Source organism: Engystomops pustulosus, chromosome 5, assembly GCF_040894005.1.
Source record: "Engystomops pustulosus chromosome 5, aEngPut4.maternal, whole genome shotgun sequence".
Classification (NCBI taxonomy): domain Eukaryota; kingdom Metazoa; phylum Chordata; class Amphibia; order Anura; family Leptodactylidae; genus Engystomops; species Engystomops pustulosus.
In genome coordinates this window covers 30,336,740-30,342,765 of record NC_092415.1, presented here as the reverse complement: position 1 = coordinate 30,342,765, position 6,026 = coordinate 30,336,740, and positions in this window count along the sequence as shown.

Below are 6,026 nucleotides of genomic sequence, written 5' to 3'. Positions count from 1 at the left end.
CCTCTCCAGAGTCTCCGGCTTTCCCAGAAGCCTCTCCAGAGTCTCCGGCCTCCCCTGAAGCCTCTCCAGAGTCTCTGGCTTTCCTAAAAGCCTCTCCAGGGTCTCCGGCTTTCCCAGAAGCCTCTCCAGAGCCTCCGAATTTCCCAGCAGCCTCTCCATAGTCTTCGGCTTTTCCAGAAGCCACTCCAGAATTTCCGGCTTTCCCAGAAGCCACTCCAGAGTCTCCGGCTTTCCCAGAAGCCTCTCCAGACTCTCCGGCTTTCCCAGAAGCCTCTCCAGAGTCTCCGGCCTTCCCAGAAGCCTCTCCAGAGTCTCCGGCTTTCCTAAAAGCCTCTCCAGAGTCTCCGGCTTTTCCAGAAGCCTCTCCAGAGTCTCCGGCTTTCCCAGAAGCCTCTCCAGAGTCTCCGGCCTTCCCTGAAGCCTCTCCAGAGTCTCTGGCTTTCCTAAAAGCCTCTCCAGCGTCTCCGGCTTTCCCAGAAGCCTCTCCAGAGTCTCCGGCTTTCCCAGAAGCCTCTCCAGAGTCTCTGGCTTTCCAGAGCCGCCCCAGCCTCCAGCTTTCCCAGAAGCCACTCCAGCCTCTGGCTTTCCCAGAAGCCACTTCAGTCTCCAGCCTTCCAAATGCCATTCCAGGTTTCCTTATTTTGTAACTGCTTTTGTTAACTGCTTTATTAACATTAGTGCCTACAGTGTCCATGATAAATGTCATTATTTTCTATTATATTCCTTTGCCATAGTTTCAGGTGGCTGCTAAAAAGCAATAGCTTTACATAATTTTCTCGGCTTAGAACTTCAGTCCAAGTGCAATTATAATTTCTTGATATGTTAAAAGAAATAGAATAAAAGATACAATCTGAAAACTAAAAAAAATGAGAGACATGCATTCGTTTTAGTATATACTTTATTTAGCAATAAAAATGAAAACACTAAAACATTGAGTTTTTACCATTGTGCAGGATCTGTCCATCCATATTTATAGACTTTATTCCCACATCACGGCTCATTAGGATTGTGTGAAATGAAGAGTGTGTAGCTTTCAGGCAAAATAAATCGCACACATATTGCAATTTAATATTAAAATCGTAAATCTTCTGCGCTTATCTATGCAGATCTTATCTTTTCCTCCTTGTATTTTTACATCTTATTATTTTTCTCTCCTTGCAAACTGCAATCTGAGATGCACAAGGTCAGGCTGACAATTATTCAAGATTCCTTCAAAATGTCATCCAGAGTGTTGCCAAGAAAGATGTGAGGTATTTACAGGCAATTCCACCCATGTTTTCTAGTCCCTATAGTAGTGGATAAGGAGAATATCCATAATACTAGCATTCTGAGGACACTTAGCTCAGTCTCAAAGCTCAACAGGATTTTTAGTGTTTTAGGATCTGGCCACATCTGGGCTGTCTTCCTTTCTGTAGGGATTTGCATCACACTCACTGTTTTTATTGTTTTACATCATCCTTATAGACTGCAAGCTCTTGTGTCACTCCCTCATCCTCATAGACTGTAAGCTCTTGTGTCAACCCCTCATCCTCATAGACTGTAAGCTCTTGTGTCAACCCCTCAACCTCATAGACTGTAAGCTCTTGTGCCCCCCCTCATCCTCATAGACTGTAAGCTCTTGTATCACCCCTCACACTCATAGACTGTAAGCTCTTGTGTCACCCCCTCATCCTCATAGATTGTAAGCTCTTGTGTCACCCCCTCATCCTCATAGACTGTAAGCTCTTGTATGACCCCTCATAGACTGTAAGCTCTTGTGTACCCCCCTTCATCCTCATAGATTGTAAGCTCTTGTGCCAACCCCTCTTCATTATACACTATAAGCTCTTGTGTCACCCCCATCATCCTCATAGACTGTAAGCTCTTGTGTAACCCCCCTCATCCTCAGAGACTGTAAGCTCTTGTGTCACCCCCTTATCCTCATAGATTGTAAGATCTTGCGTCACCCCCTCACCCTCATAGACTGTAAGCTTGTGTCACCCCCTCATCCTCATAGAATGTAAGCCCTTGTGTCACCCCCTCATCCTCATAGACTACAAGCTCTTGTGTCATCCCCTCATTCTCATAGACTGTAAGCTCGTGTCACCCCCTCATCCTCATAGAATGTAAGCTCTTGTGTCACCCCCTTATCCTCATTTACTGTAAGAGCTTGTGTCACCCCCTCATCCTCATAGACTGTAAGCTTTTGTGTCACTCCCTCATCCTCATAGACTGTAAGCTCTGTGTCACCCCTCATCCTCATAGACTGTAAGCTCTTGTGTCACCCCCTCCTCATAGACTGTAAGCTCTTGTGTCATCCCCTCATCCTCATAGACTGTAATCTCTTGTGTCACCCCCTCATCCTCATAGACTGTAAGCTCTTGTGTCACCCCCTCATCCTCATAGACTGTAAGCTCTTGTGTCATCCCCTCATCCTCATAGACTGTAATCTCTTGTGTCATCCCCTCATCCTCATAGACTGTAAGCTCTTGTGTCACCCCCTCATCCTCATAGACTGTAAGTTCTTGTGTCATCCCCTCATCCTCATAGACTGTAAGCTCTTGTGTCACCCCCTCATCCTCATAGACTGTAAGCTCTTGTGTCACCCCCTCATCCTCATAGACTGTAAGCTCTTGTGTCACCTCCTCATACTCATAGACTGCAAGACTCTAGTAATCAGGGCCCTTATCATATTATTCCATGTGACTGTTTGTACCTTGTAATGTAGTAAGAAGAAAATATGTTAAAAATTTACACTGGGAATAATAGTATAAAACTAAAAGTGTTATCCAATCCATATCATATAAAAAAGTGACATCAATTAAAAAAGTTTGTGGTAACGCGTTTCAGACAAAAACAAATTGTAGTCCTTGTATCATATCCCATTCTGCAGTGGCCAAACCTCTCATTAGCAGAAAGAAGCAAAAGGGTAGACTCACCTTTGCTGAGGAGCATGTTGTGTGGGTAGAGTAGAAGTGGTAAACAGTTCATTTTAAAGGGGTTTTCCCGACCCCATCGGACCCCCTGTTCTTGTTATCTCTGGGGTCTCATCTAACTAGTTTGGTGGGAAAACACCTCTAATGATAAAAACAAGTTTAATTTATTTGGGTATGATGGGAAAAATTATGTGAGGCATTTATCATCCCGTCAGGATACGGGATGAGTGGATCCTCTAGACCACCGCGGGAGATGGTACTTGGCGACAATTGGGACCAATCTAAGCGGCACCTGGTCTTCGGCAGAGCCCGCCGCAAAGCGGGATGGTCTTGCTGCAGTGGGGTGCCACTAGGTCGTTCCACAGGTGTGACTAGCCCACGGAGGCAGCCAAGGTAGTAAAAGCAGGATACAGTCCGAGCCTGGGATAACAGCAGGAGAACAGCGCTGGAAGGAACACTGGAACTCACGGCAGGAACACAGGAGCAGGCACACGGAACAGGAACGTAGGGACGAACTGGCACACGGAACAGGAACGCAGGAACAGGATACACAGGAACACGGGAACACAGGATCACAGGAACACTGGAAACACAAGAGATGCTCACCCTATAAATCCTGAAGAGCCGGCGCGTGCACCCTAGGGAGCGGGAATGCGTGGCCGAGTCGGGAACGGAGCCGAAGCGTGGATAGGTAAGTGCTGCCTCGCCTGGGGGCGAGGCAGCACCACACAGAAGGGCACGGGTGTGCCCGCGATCTGAGACATGGATCACGGGGACAGCCATGACAAGGTCCTTGTTTCAGGCACACGATTTGTGCTATAATTTTTACTAGGATGTTAGATTGTGGCACAAGGGGTTCTTGAAGTGGCGCAGGACCAAAAAGGGATAGAACTGTCTTCACTTTCATGAAGATAAAATAGAACTCCATAGACCTGCTTTTTGCAACTCTAAGTTACAACACGACAAAATACGTGTTGTAAAACAAGATGTACAGCAATGTGCACTGTAACACAACAAAACAGGTAAAGCAACAGGTAAATCTTTGTAACATTAAAACAATGAAATGGCCACAGCCCAGGGTACTGATCTAAACTCAATGGAAAACCTCGGGAAGATCCTAGGTGACATAGTTGGCCAACAAACTCACAACAATCACAAAACTGTGGATGAGACTAGAAGAAGACTGAACCAGATGCATTGCAGTGATTCGTAGCAAAGGCCTGTGCACTCCCTGCTGATTGGTGACTGGTGGAACCTCCAGAAAATGTAGCTAGAATCTTTCTCTGCTACAGTTATTGTTGGTCTCTAATTATCATCATCACAGTTTTTGCAAAATAAAGGTTTCATGTTGATATGCTCTATTTGATCATTTTTTTTAAAGGAAACCTACCACTTGTAGTGGCAGGTTTCCGATGGAAATACCGGGCACCAGCTCAGGGTGAGCTGGTGCCGGAGCTTATTTTAGTTAGTGTTTTAAACCGCGGTATCGCGGTTTAAAACACTTTTTAAACGTTATAGCCGGCGCAGGCAGGTACACGCTCGGCGCTTACCGTGCACGCGGCTCTCATTCACTTCCTATGTAACCGCGCGCACGGTAAGCGCCGAGCGCGTACCTGCCTGCGCCGGCTATAAAGTTTATAAAGTGTTTTAAACCGCGATACCGCGGTTTAAAACACTAACTAAAATAAGCTCCGGCACCAGCTCACCCTGAGCTGGCGCTCAGTATTTCCATCAGAAACCTGCCACTACAAGTGGTAGGTTTCCTTTAAACACTGTTTTAGTGGCGTGGTGTACCCCTTACAAAATTCCATCAAATGTTGATCAATGAAGATTATACATTACATTACCATGAAGAATGTACTGTCAGAAGAAGGTCTGATGGCAGATTCCTCCTGCCTGTCTCTGCCCTGATCTGTAATGTAATAATCCTGGAACCTAACTTGTTTAAAAGTTTATTTTAGTAATATGTAAATTAACTGCAGAGGCTACTGGGGCGTGGTTTAGCCCTAGCTCCCAGTGCTCGGCCAGGCTAGTACACGTCCCAGTAGCAGTTAATCTACATATTACTAAAGTAAAGTTTTGAACAAGTTCGGTTAGGTTCCAGGATTATTAAATTACAGATTAGGGCAGAGGCAGGCAGGCAGGAGGCAGCTACCATCAGATTTACTTATGATGAATGGTTCCTCATGGTAGGTTTTCTTTAACTAAAGTGAACGGTACTAAACTGCTCTACCAGACACATCTAAGGGTGGGTTCAGACTGCATGATTGCCATCCATTTCTAAGGATACGTCAGGAGGACTCCCAACTTGTCCTTACAATGTGGGGCAAAGATGCATCCCAACATATGCACTTACAGAAGAATACATTGTAAATCCCCCTCCAAAAAAAAAAAAAAAAAAAAAAAAATTGGCAGCAGCAGCCAATGAACAGTTACATTACTGTGGACCTACCTGAGCATATGCTCAGCGGGGTCCGGGTGATTGGTGCAATACTTTCACTGCACATGGTGTGGCAGGGTAGCTGCCACTACAGTAGATTTGGGTGTAGAATGAGGATGGTGCCCAATGGAAAGCTGGATGGAAGTGGGAAAGCTGGGTGTTCTACCATTAATTAGGAGTCATTTGCATCCAGCTGGAAGTCCTGAATAATTACCTGGTGCAGACTTTCCACAATGGCGCCACCCTGGGGAAGATACAGGCTGTGCCAAAGGCCTGTGGGGCTGTGGCAGTGAACTGATACTTTGAGTTTTTCGGGTACCGGTCAGTAGGCCTGCACCTGGTGAGTTTACTTTGATGTTTTATTTGTTCTGTATTACTGCCGAATAAAACTGTCTGCGGTAAGTTGTACCCAAATCGCACATTGTGGACTATGAATTTACTGGAGTTCTGGTGAATTGTGCCCGTCTACCCCAGGAGACGACGATCCCGAGCCTAATCCCTTACAATGTACTGTACATAGTTAAGCAGGAGAGAACAGGATGGAGGGACAAATCTTGCTGAATATCTTTACATACTTTTTGCACAACATACATAATATATTTGGAAGACAGAAGCAAAAAGGATGTCCCCACCTGCCAGTATATGTCTATGGCTACACGCCAGGAGCTTTC